The sequence below is a fragment of the Cherax quadricarinatus genome, chromosome 20, assembly GCF_038502225.1.
Source record: "Cherax quadricarinatus isolate ZL_2023a chromosome 20, ASM3850222v1, whole genome shotgun sequence".
Lineage (NCBI taxonomy): Eukaryota > Metazoa > Arthropoda > Malacostraca > Decapoda > Parastacidae > Cherax > Cherax quadricarinatus.
Window position 1 is genome coordinate 15329177 of NC_091311.1, and position 13387 is coordinate 15342563.

The following is a 13387-nucleotide window of genomic DNA, read 5'->3' on the forward strand; positions in this document are numbered from 1 at the left end:
ATTACTGGCACTACGCCAGTTTGTAGTAATATATTGAAAAGATTAGCCAAAGGCATATTAAGTTCCTCTTTACATTCCTTTAAAACCCTGCAAACAGTTCATCAGAGCCTGGGGATTTGTTAGGTTTTAATTTCTCAATTTGTCCGAGGACCATGTCACTAGTTACTCCAATCGTGCATAGTTTATTATCGTCCTGTTCTACATAATTTATTATTTCTGGAATTTCGCTAGTATCTTCCTGAGTAAAAACTCAGCTGATCCATCAGGCTATTAAAGGACTTGAAGGCACGGCAGTTTATCTAGATGATATCGTAGTGGTGATACACGAGACTATTGCAGCCCAGGAACAATAAGGCCTGTTATCCTGGGTGTAAAGGGGAAGCAAGGAGCAGAACAAACACAGCTGAATGACTTGGAGATATATTTTCCTCCACCAATAGCAATAGTACTTGTGTACAGCTATGTACACTATATACAGTTGGAAATGTATGTGTACAACACAGTTTAGGCAAGGCCAAGACACAGCCTGGAGACAGAATGGACAACCACGCTCAACTTGCTCTAGTATGGAAATGACAAGGGTAGATAGGTGGGTGGTGCCCACACCTCTACGATTGCCACTCCCACCTTCTCACTGGCTGAACCTGGGTACTGATCGAACGATGGGGCCCCATCGTTCGACCCTAGTACTGGTTCGCTGGTTGGGGAGATAGCCTTTCAGTGAGGGTGTGTACATGCGCCGAATAAAGGTTACGTACTCTTTGCATGCCACATCCCCACCCCGAGAGGGCTCAGGAATAGGCCCCCACCTCTCAACGGTAACCGTGCCACCATGGCACCATATAATGGGACCGCCTTTCCCCTCAACCATCCAACTCTTAGATAGAGCTCAGCTTTTTTTGCGACATAAAGCCAAACCCTAAACTTAGAGCAAGACAGCAGACAGTAGGGCTAACGTAGGTCCAAGATACAAGTGGATGGTAGCCCGTATCCCTTCACTAAAAAAAAATCTCACACAAGGGGAAAAAAAGAGCTGTCATGTTACCATAGGACCCTAATACAACCTAATCTAATACATATAAAATTTAGACTCTTGACAAAGAGTCTGCCAATTTATTTTCTTTACCAGGGATATTCTACCCTGATATTATATGGTTGCAGTCGGAGTAACCACCTCATGATTCTTGTGTTGTGATTCTTCATATTTTGGAGATAAATTAGAGGGTTGTGGTCGGTGTAGACTGACCACCTGTGAAGTCTGGCCCACATATATATCGAAGTGTTCCAAGGCCAATACCAGCGCGAGGGCTTCTTTTTCAATTGTTGAGTAGGCCCTCTGGTGCGGTTGGAACTCTGCCGAGAAGAAGGCCATAGGCTGCAACCCCTCGTCCTCAATTTGTAACAGAACTGCCCCAACCCCAGATTCACAAGCATCAACCTGTAATGAGAAAGGTTTGATGAAGTCTGGAGACAAAAGAATGGGTGCAGTACACAATAATCTTTTTGCTTTCGTAAAAGCATTTTGACATTCTGAGGTCCAATTAAAGGGAACTTTGTGACTGGTAAGAGAGGTAAGAGGGGCTACAATATCTGGATTTTTTTACAGAATCTTCAGTAAAACCTTATCATGCCTAAGAAACGTTGAAGAGATTTTCTACAATGAGGAACTAGATAATCTTTAATGTCAAGAACTTTAGCAAATTTAGGGGCAACTTTGCCACTACCTACTTCATGGCCCAGAAAAGTAACAGTAGCCTGGCCAAAGGAAGACTTAGATAAGTTAACAGTTAAATGGGAACTCTGGAAGGTCTCAAAGAGAACATTAAGCCTAAACAAGTGTTGATCCCAAGTATCAGACACCACCACGATGTCAACTAACTAAGCTGTAGTGCCTTCAAGTCCTTTAATAGCCTGATGGATAAGTTTCTGGAATGAAGGGGGAGAATTTTTCATTCCAAAGGGGGTAACTGTATATTGATAATGACCTCCTGGAATTACGAAGGCAGAGATTTCCTTCGCCTTACCTGCCAAAGGTAACCTTTAAGGAGATCTAACTTGGACAAAAAAGTAGCCTTACCCACAAAGTCGATTACATCATCCAGACGAGGAAGAAGGTAAGCATCTGTAATTGTGACCTCATTCACCTTACGGTAGTCTGTACACATGCGAAAACCTCCATCAGTTTTTTTTAACAAGGATGCACGGTGAAGCCCATGGACTAGATGACTCCTCCACTAACTCATGCTCTAACAGAAATTCTACCTTCTGCTGAAGTAGCTTCTGTTTTTCAGGATTAGCTCTGTAGAGGGAGAGTAATAGGTTTAGAGCTCCCCACATCTACGTCATGATAACCTAATGTACATTTTTTCGGCACATTCGAAAAAATATCTGTGTATAATTGTAGAAGTGAAATTAAACTTGTTACTTGTATTTTAGATAGCCCCCCCATTATAGGGCTAGGGTCCTTGAAGAGGACATTAATTTCAGAAATAGAGTGCAAAGAGTAGGATTCGTCCTCGGAGGCAGAGGACAGAGTCATTACTGGGACTTTATCTGGTGTATGAAAAGTTTTAATTTGATTAATGTGGTAAGTTTTAGTTTTTGAGGTCTTATCAAGGGAAGATACCACATAATTTACATCAGATAATTTACTTACAATTTGCAAAGAAGGGTCCTTTCGTTGTTCCTCTCGGAAGGACAGTCCCTCAGGCATGGAAACATATATGGCAATCCTGCAACCCTGGAATAGGAAGGCTTGATCTGGGTCTGTTCACTAAATTTGCGAGGCTCTGGCCAGTTTTCCTCATAAAACAAATTGGCTATTCCGAGATCAGAATCGTCCAAGGATAGGCCAGCATTCTCACCAGACAACCCTTGGGATGTTGCCCGAGTTATGGCCAACACCGAAGAAGAATTAATCATTATGGGTTCAGGACATACACTAGAAGTGGTAATGTTATTACCCAGTAATAACATGGCATCTTTCATAGGAAATCCTTCGGATACACCTACAGTCAGATATCCAGTGTAATATTTGCACTGCATATAGATTCTATGCAAAGGACAGAAAAGATCGCTTCTCCGAAGGCTTCAAGCAAAACAGAGGATTGTAAATAGTGTTCAGAAAGGGGAAGTACCCCCTCTTATTAGCGAGCAATATGCTCCAATATCCCTATGGGTTCTGACTTCAATTTTCTTTGAGTCTCCTGAAGGGAAATATGACTCTGGCAATAATAAGGAGCCATCCCTTTCTCTACTTCTTTCAGGGTCATGTTGCTAAGGATATAGATTTTCCCTAATGGTTGAGGTTTATCTGGGCAGTTTGGGCTGATATGACCTACTTGGTTGCACAGATAACAGACTACAGGCTTGGCCTTAGCCCCCTGCTGACGTTGTAACTGGTTTCACTCTGGCTGGTGTCACTTTGGATACTGTTGTCGAGTTACACGGTGTTGAGTGGTTTGTCGCTCACCAGGTGGACCATACGATGAGAAGCGTGGCTCACCAGGTGACTTAGTTGGCTGACGTAGATGTTCTCCTTCTGGCTGGCCCTTCATCCTCCAATATTGACGATCTCTGCTCATGCCAGGCTTTTGAAAAGAGATGGAACCGCTCAGACAAGGAGCGGTTGGTTTCGAAGGTATCAACCAACCTGGCTGCCTCCAATGCAGTGGTTAAGACATGATCCTGCAGAAAGACTAACCTCTGGTCCAACAGACTCCAGCAGGTTATCTACTAAGATGAGCTGCACGTGATCATCGAAAGTTGCGACACCGCTTGCTTTACACCAGCTGGTAAAAGCTTTGGTCTGCTGTCTTACAAAATCAACCAGGGGTTGACCATGCTGTCGTCTGCCTAACTTGAATGACTTCCTATACTTAGCTGGAATGCACTGATATGCTCCAAGAACTGTGGTCTTCATCACTGTGCAATTGCAAAAATCGGTGTCATTTAACACTGATGTAAATTCTTGTGCCTTTCCAAGAAAAGCTGTATGCACCAAAGACGCCCAATGCTGTTCCGGCCTCCTCAAGGCTCGAGCCTGATTTTCGAAAGTTTCGAAAAATTGTTCAGGTTCTGCCTCATTGAAGCAGGGAACCAGCTGTACTAGTTTCTGTAAACTAAAGTCATTTACAACTTGAGAAAGATGCCTTCTTTCTTTTTCCCTATCAAATTCTTAATTGGCATATGCCCTTTGTTCCGTAGTCTGCTCTAAATTGATTTTCGCCAACTCAAGTGCCAACGCCGCTGATTCACCTTCAGACAACCCTGTCACATGAGACTGACGATTTTGCTCAGTTGATGTATCATTTTCCTCCTGTGAGAACATCAGGTTTTTATTCCTATCTCCCGTAGAGGGAGGAATTTGATGCGCCATCTCTTCACGAAGTTTGATACTTATAAGAGTATGAAACTGCACAGCTGTGAGAGTGTGTTCGTAATCAATGCCAATGGAACGAGCAATTTGCCAGTAACGCTGTAGAGAAAATTTAGACAAGTTTAATAAAGTGTGTTCAGACACTAGACGTCTGACTCATCTACGCGGCATACCCCAACGTAACACGCTATTTGCAATACACGCTTAGCTATGCCCAGTACGAGTGCAGAATATGCACATACAATAGCAAGGCTGAGACAATAACAAAGCCGACTGCAAAATATTCACACAACAGCAAGACTGACCATAGTGAAGCGACCACCATGAACAAGCTAATAGCAAGCTGTCAAGGATCATACAATAGCAGGCTGACCATAAGAACGCAAGGCTGTCACGCAAAGTTTCGTACAACATTGGCATAGCTAACGCAATGCCAGACACCAAGTTACACAATGTTCCTGCTTCAGCTTCACCCTAGGCTCAACTCGTCCTCTAAGTCCAGCTCCAGATCCCAGACAGGCTACCCATATTACAACCCAGGAACAATAAGGCCTTTTATCCTGGGTGTAAAGGGGAAGCAAGGAGCAGAACAAACGCAGCTGAATGACTGAGATATATGTTCCTCCATCAAGAGCAATAGTTCTTATGTACAGCTATGTACACTATATACAGTTGGAAATGTATGTGTACAACACGGTTTAGGCAAGGCCAAGACACAGCCTGGAGACAGAATGGACAACCGTACTCAACCTGCTCTAGTACGGAAATGACAAGGGTAGACAGGCAGGTGGTGCCCACACCTCTCATTGGCTGAACCTGGGTACTGATCGAACGATGGGGCCCCATCGTTCGACCCTAGTACTGGTTTGCTAGTTGGGGAGATAGCCTTTCAATGAGGGTGTGTATATGCGCCGAATAAAGGTTACGTACTCTTTGCATGCCACAGAGATCAACATATATCCAGACTTAAAGCTCTCTTTCATTGTCCTCATCGCTCTCGGGCCGTGTGGACCTACTGCGCAGACGCTCCTCAGTTACCTGGCTGCAGTGGTGTGATGTGGTGCTGTTGTGCCTCTGCTGACAATATAGGAGTACAGGAGTACTGCTGTTGTCAAAATGGCGTTTAGTCTCAGACGCCGGATTAATACTGTCGGCATAGAGCTACTTCGAGAAACGATTACGCCTAGTTCTGCACAAGTCTTATTACCCAAGATCATCCGGGAGACGTATGGCATACAAGATGGTGAATTTTATGGGGTTGCATTAAATGGAGCCCAAAGAATTTTCGTAAAACTGCTAACGGCGACGGTCTATGAATCGTTGGTCACCCGGTTTCAGGACATGAGTCTTACCGTCACACCAGCTGTCTGTGTGAGAATGATTGATGTTTCACGGCATTATACGTGGATGAAGTTACGCAACGTTCCCTTTGAGGTAGACAAGGCGGATATCAGGAAAGTTTTTGAGAAGTATGGAACGGTTGATTTTGCTCAGCATGGTACGTGAGTGGCAGGCGCCTATGCTGGTCTGCCAGAGGGTACTTTCAACCTCAAAATGACTTTGAGACTCCCAATACCGTCCTATGTTTATCTACAAGACTTCAGGATGCAGGTCATGGTTATGTATCCAGGGCAACGACGTACGTGCCGCCTTTGTGGTGAGTATGATCACATAGCGGCGACTTGTGACAAGTGGAGACGTGTGCCTGGACCTGTGGTGGACGTTGTAGCACCTGCTTCAAAGGTGGCAGGTGTGGAACAACCATTGGACGGAGGGCGTGGTGTTTTGTGGAGCGAGATAGTGGATCAGGCATACGGGACTGGAGGCGGGTTGGAGTCCCTCACCCAGTTGCCTGACCCGGTGTCTCGTCCTGTGGATAAGGAGGAGCAGCAACTACAGGAGCAGGTCATTGAGATTGAGGAGGAATTGGTGGAGGTTCTGAAGACTTAGTCACCGCCTGAGGGGAACCTTACATCTGAAAGAGGTGTCATTGGAGAGTCGTCGCTTTCAGTAAGTCGAGGACGTGATATTTTGGGAAGTGATGGTGTGTTGGAGTCGTCCCTAGAATCAATAAACCATTGTCAGGTGGAGGTGGAGGTTCATCGTGTGGCAACACCGGATCAAGATATGTGTAACGTGACTGTCACGAGAAAGAGGGCGGCTACGTCAGATTCTGATGATGTCCTGATGAGAGCGCAAAGGCCTGGGAAACAGACTGAGGTGGAGTGTAAAGGTAGTGGTGTAGGTGGTGGTAGCCAGGATAGGAGGCACCGGAAGAAGGGGGGAGGGTAAAGAGAGCATTCTGAAGGTGTCAAACATGAATTAAGCTCTGGAATTGTAAAGAGTGAGGAGAGGAGGCAGGGGTGGAAACTTTAAAAGGCCTTAGGTGTATGACTGTAAATGTTAATGGTTTATGTAGCAGTATGAAGAGAGATTGGTTGCGTACTTTCCTGAATAAATCTAGGGTGGATGTTGTGTTTCTGCAGGAACACAATTTTAGAGGGTAGGGTGTTGGAGGTGGCAGGGTTTCGAGTAGTTACCCTGCCATCTCCCCGTCTGAAAGGTGGTGTGGGCATTTTAATAAGGGAGACGAGCCCGTTTGTTTTGCAGAGAAGTGAGGAGGGGGGAGGGAGGGTGTTGCGTGTGGATGGGTGGTGGATGGGTAAGTGTGTGTCTTTTGTGAGTGTGTATTCGCCGGCAGAAAATAACATACAAGTAAAGAATGATTTTGTGTGTGAGGATCTTGTGTTTTTCTTACGTGCACTGCCAGAGGTGACAATAGTTGGTGGGGACTGGAATTGTGTAATCAGGGTGGCTGACGTGGACCCAAAAGGAGCTGGATATATGTCTGTGGCTCTTAGAGAATTGTTAAGGGATGTCAGGTTACGTGATGCATTTGGGAGGGGGGGCAGTGTGGGAGACTGAACATACGTTCGTTAGGAGTGGATATGCTGCGAGGCTAGATAGAGTGTACCTTTCTCAGGGAGTGGATGTGAAATCTTTCAGTACTGTTGAGGCTACTATGTCAGATCATAGGGTAGTGGTGGTGGAGGTTGGGTGGGGGGGGGGTGCTTGCGGAAACATACAGAAGTTATTGGAAACTAAATATAAGTGTGTTAGGTGAACAGGAGGGGTTGGAGGGGTTTTCAACCCTATGGAAGGAGCTTATTGTGGAAGAACAGGAGGTGGACGACATCGTGACATGGTGGGATTGTGTTGCGAAGGTAAGGATTAGAAAGTTTTATGTGAGGAAAGGAAAACGTATTAATACATTAAAATATGGGCTGGCTAACTATTTAGAGGATAAGTTAAGAGGTTGCTATGGGCGGGGGGGTGGGTGGGAATAATCTTCCTATGGATGAAATAGTTGAAATGAAAGGGAGATTGAGGGTGTTACAAAATGAAAGGTTTCAAGCTGTAAGGGTGCAGGCAGGGGTGGAAGAAGTGATCTGGGGCGATAAGCCGTCTGCGTGTCTTTTACGGCATTAAAAGCAAAGGCAGGTGGTGACGGCTATCCCGAGTTTAGAGGTAACGGAGACGGTCAGGACTTATAGAGCAGGGCAGGAGATAAGAACCACAAAGGGGATGTGCACATATGCAGAGGCTTGGTATGAGAAGTACTGGACAAGTGGGGGGGTGGGTGCCGTGGCGTTAGACAAGGTGTGTATGTATGTGACTTGTAATTTAGGAAATAGCGACAGAAAGGCTTTAGGTGGGATTATTACAGCAGAGGAAATAGAGAATGCGTTAAGGGGAAAATGAGGAAGGGGAAAGCTCCGGGTATTGACGGTCTCCCGGTAGAATTTTATTTACAACATTGGATGTTAATACGGGGATTTATAGTTAGGTTATTTAATCATATGAAGGAGAAGGCTAAGTTGGGGAAGAAGCAGGCTACAGCAGTTGTAGTGTTGGTCGCGAAGTGCAAGGGGCAGCCCACCCTACGGGAGTACCGAGCCATATCGCTGTGTGCAGACTATAAGGTTTTTGCAAAAATTTTAGGTAATAGGTTCAAGTGTGTTGTGGGGAGGGTGGTGTCGAAATCTCAGTTTGGGTTGCTGGGAAGGTCGATGATTGAAGGACATGGGATACTCTGAAGTTTTGTGGAAGCTAAAGGTGGGGGGGGGCGGCTTTATTGGCTCTAGATTGGCAGGGAGCATATGATAAAGTGGAAAGGGGAGCTTTGCAGGTTATACTTAGGAGACAGGGATATGGGGAGGAAATAGTCGAGTGGGTAAATACGTTGTATAAGTGGGCGAAAATGAGGATACAGATTAATGGGTGTATTGAGAGAGAGATTGCAATGGGTAGAGGCCTTAGACAGGGATGCCCCATGTCCCAAATATTGTTTGTGTGCTTTCAGGGCCCCTTTTATAAAATGGTTGACCGTAGCTTATGTACTCGAGGTGAGGGAGGTGGGGGGTGGGAGGGCATCGCCGGGATTAATTGGATATGTAGACGACACCACTGTTCTCATTAGTGAAGGGATGTCAATGGGAGTGTTGGACGAGGTTGTGCAATTGTTTGGAAGTGCCACGGGAATGCAGGTAAATAGTGCGAAGTCAAGGTGCATGGGGTTGGGTTCTTAGGTGGGGGGGAGATGTAATGTTGTTAAAGAATGGGCGGTGTCTTTAAAGATTTGCGGTATTATTTATAGGGTTGACGTGGTTGCGGCGTGGGTGGAAAACTCGTATAGGTTATTGGAAAGGATCGTGGGGCGTATAGGTGTTCTGAGACCCCAGCACCTAACTCTTATACAGCGAGTGATAGTAATAAACCTTTCATTGTATAGTAAGGTTTGGCATGTCGCAGCTGTTACGATTGCGGGGATCTTAAGACAGGTGTATAAATTTTTGTGGGGTTCACGTTGTGATTGGTTAAGGAGAGAAGTCGTAATGTTACCTGTTCGTCAGGGTGGGTTGGGGTTGACGGATTTGAGACGGAGGGCTAAATGTATGTTTCTTAATGGGAAATTTTGCGTGTGGGTGTGAATGCGGGGCAGTTGGAAAGGTTACATGACAGGCTGGGTATGTGGTATCGAGGAATGGAGTTAAGGGAATGCGAAATCGTTTTGAGGGCCGTGATGTTGGTTAAGGAACTGAGAAAGGTTCGAATAAGGGTTTTGTGTAGGTTGCTTGTAGGTAGGTGCGTTGTCCCAGTTGAGGGTTTGTTCCCCATGTATGCGTGGAAGAGAATTTGGTATAGATTTAGTAAGATGAAGTTAAACCCTCAGGCGCGTGAGGTGATGTTTCGTTTTCTGCATGGGATCCTTCCGTTTGGAGCGATACTACGAAACAGACAGGGTGTGGAGGGTGGGGGGTGTGGTATCTGTGGAGGGGACGAGAATGCGTTCCATGTAGTTTATTTTTGTGAAGGGTTAGAAGAGGTCAGGTGCTGGTTAAGTAGGTTGGTACAGAGGGTGGGAGGCCGTGGGGTGTCGGTTCTGCGTGCTTTAAGTCAAGATGTGGGTGGGTTAGACGAGGGAGTCATAAGAGCTTTAGATTATATCATGGTAGATTATATATATATATATATATATATATATATATAGATATATATATATATATATATATATATATATATATATATATATATATATATCGTGGGTGATGTGGAGAAATTTTCTCCAGGAGGGGGGTATCAGCCCCCTTCAGCCCCCTTCAGCCCTTTCAGCCCTGAGGGGCCACTCAGAAGGGGCGAGCGTCTTGTTTACTGCTAGAGTGAGTAATTGATCACAGATGCTATGCCACGTAGTCAAATGACCTCTGCTCCTTGCAGCGGTGTTGCAACGTGTATTTTTATAAGAGACAGTACATCTCTTACTTAGCAGGACAATTAAGGAAAATCCTGCTCCCACTTTATTACCATAGTAAAACTAGTGTACATCGTTGTCTATGATTAAGACAGCAAGAAACAAACATTCTGCTTTGCTTCATCGAGGAGGTGACAAGGATGCAAGGTACTAGGTCAGCGTTTTTTTTTGTGTATTAGGGCAGTGACGGCATGGAGCACTGTGGCGTCTGGCAGACTATCTTTGACTCTACTACGAGTGACACTGACGCCAGGATAACCAACAAAGAACACTGATCTGTGCGTTAGTGTGGACAAAGTGTCTCACAAAACACGATAAACATAAGAAAAGTGTGATCAGCTTCTCTTGTGATACATTGTGAACAATAAAGACAAATCTTGTGGAACATAGTGTACCAGTGTGCGTTTCCTAGACAATGGAAGACGTGGACATCCAAGAACACTTCAGCTTCTATCAAGTCACCGATATCTGTCGAAGGTGTTGAGAACACCATAGCTCACGTTACAAAGAGCAAGGTATGTTACGAATTTCTTGTAGATCGGGGGATTGCGCAATTCTTGAGTCACAAGGAGTTTGTAATCAACCTATAATCGGCAGTAAGGTGTGGACTTTTGAGTCCAAACAAGTAAGTATTTCGTCAGCCATCATCGAATGAAATATGCTGACATAACACCCCCTAGGGGTAATTTATACTTACAAATTGTATCTCTTGACAGCCCACTGTTGTGATGGTTTCGACAGCTTCTAGACCTCGTCTGCAGGGGCGGCTGTGTAGACGATTTGCTGTCATTTATCAGCTAAGTGTTCATTATATATAGCTATAATAAACACAGCAGGTAAGGCCAAATTCTCAACAGAGTTTTGGTCCTTCGAACCAGATAAAGACCACACTGTGGTCCAAATATGTTGTACTACAGTGTACAAATAACCTATGAGCCAAGGTCCTTCGAAAAAAGCTGTAAAACTAGTGTTTTACAATATAAATCAGTATAAATGAGTCCCTCCAGACTCAATCACAGAGAATGGGCAGCCAAAAGAAAACGGGCGCTCACCCAGCGTTCACCCAACGATAACGGGAGCTGGGTGACTCACCCAACAAGAAGACGGGGGATGGTATCCTGCACCCTCCATCAACTGCTCCAATCTTGAAATCGCTGATTAAGACAACACCCAAGTGATGTTGTTTGTCTGAGTGTATGTATATACACAGTGTTTATAATGTTTATAGACAGAAATTAAGAGACAAGATTGTGTTAAAGTTTGTTTCTTATAGATTTACCTGTTATATTAAAGGAACTTATATATAAAGTGTAAGCTTTCAAATATATATTAACAGTGAAATTTATATATGTGTAAGTAATATTCACGTGTGATTACAGTTATACAGTGACATTTATAGTGTATAGTGAATGAAGTGTATAACATCATTATTTACGATTAATCATCATGGGCAGGCTGACACAGCAAACTCTAAGCCATAAACACCAGACACATGTACCCTGTACCCTTCATGGTCATTGACCCTGAGGTTAAGCTTAGTGGGTCAGTAGTGTCTGACTCGATTATTGCTGACTTAAGCATAACAAAAACTCAGCTGTTTATAGCAGTACAGTGTTTTTTAAACACTCTAAGTGTGGTGCTAGAATTTTCAGTATACCATTAAAATGGCTTGTTTGAAAACTCAGTTTCAGTCTTTACAGACTAAGATTACACAATTAGAAAATCTAATTTCAGTCTGTCTAGGATTAACTCAAGATACAAACATAGATTTTGATGATCTTGAGGTCAAGTTTGAATTATTTACACAATGTCTGGAAATAATTAATTCAGACTATACACATTATGAAAATAAATTTCTTGAATCAGATCCATCTGAGGATGAAATTAAAAATGTTTTGGATACTTTTAGTGATCAACAATTAAGGTGGACAGGAGTACAGGCTATCTGCCATAAAACTCTGTCACAGAGACCTACTACTAGTGGTCAAACACCTGTTACACCTGTAACAACAAGTGTCCCATTACCAAGCTTACCTACATTGTCATTACCTATTTTCCAAGGTCATAATTATGAAGAATTCATTAGTGGTTTTCAATCCATAGTAAATTCACGAACTGACATAGATGAGATTGCTAAGTTCAATTATCTTAAATGTCTTGTGAAGGGAGAACCCTATGAACTGATTAAGTCATTTCCGGTCGTCAAAGGCAATTATCAAATAGCCTTACGTGTCTTAGCAGACAATTACTTTGATGATGACAAGGCTAGAGTTAGACATGCAGTCTTAATATCAAGCTTGAAGCCACCCAAACATTGTTATTCAGACTTACAGGCATTTAGAATCACATTAGACAATAGTCTCATATCTCTAGGTGCTAAATATGACCTAAGGCAATGTGATTGGTTTATCAGTGGTATTGTACAGGATAAGCTGTCACCACAAACTATTGAACGATTAAATATTATGTTCAATAAACGCTATTTCACTTGTGAAGAAATTAGCAATGGTTTACAAACAATAGTTTCATGCATGCAAGCAACGAGACAAGATGAAAAATCCACGAATCCCGTGGATAATAAACCTTCAACTCAGTATAAAAAGAGTATAACTACTCCCACTAAACCACATAATGGGAAATCCCATATAGGCATTTATCAAGCTGTGAATACAATAGACAGTAAACAGACTGTCATACATAAACGTACTCCAAAATGTGTACTTTGTGATGGAACACATTGGGCACAGTATTGTATTCAATACACATCAATGGAGGCACGTAAACAACGTGTTCACCAGCTGAAAAGATGCATCAAGTGTTTAGGTGAACACAAGGGAGGAAAATGCTCACTGAAGAAGTGTTTTAAATGCAAGGGTATGCATCATACAGCATTATGCCCAAATATTTTTGCTGAACAGCAGCAGACTTCCACAGAATCAGGAAGTCAACAAGCAACAGCATTAAATGTGAGAGATAAGTTTAAAGCAACTGCTCTCCCGATAGCTCGAGTTGAGTTATCTAATAAATTACACAAAACCAATGTGCTAACACTATTTGATCAAGGCTCACAAAGGTCCTTCATAAGAAGATCAGTGTTGCAGAAACTGAATAAACAACCCTATGCCAAAATACAGTTAGATATAGCTGGTTTTTTCCATAATTCTGGTAAACAGACATATGACCTAGCCAAAATCACT

At 43.5% G+C, this 13387-nt stretch overlaps 1 long non-coding RNA gene across 2 annotated transcripts in view; it reads right to left on the minus strand.

Moving 5' to 3' along the window:
- Positions 1-440: 440 nt before the first annotated feature.
- Positions 441-13387, minus strand: part of LOC128703336 (uncharacterized) — a 29701-nt gene continuing 16754 nt past the window's right edge. Inside the window, exons 2-5 of one of the 2 annotated variants that reach the window (XR_011392244.1) lie at positions 3506-3590; positions 2657-2740; positions 2082-2299; positions 441-1438 (exon numbers count right to left, since the gene is read on the minus strand). This is a non-coding gene — a long non-coding RNA (uncharacterized lncRNA). Of the gene's footprint in view, positions 1439-2077; positions 2300-2656; positions 2741-3505; positions 3591-13387 lie in introns of both variants that reach the window. The other variant, XR_011392243.1, reaches the window with a different exon arrangement.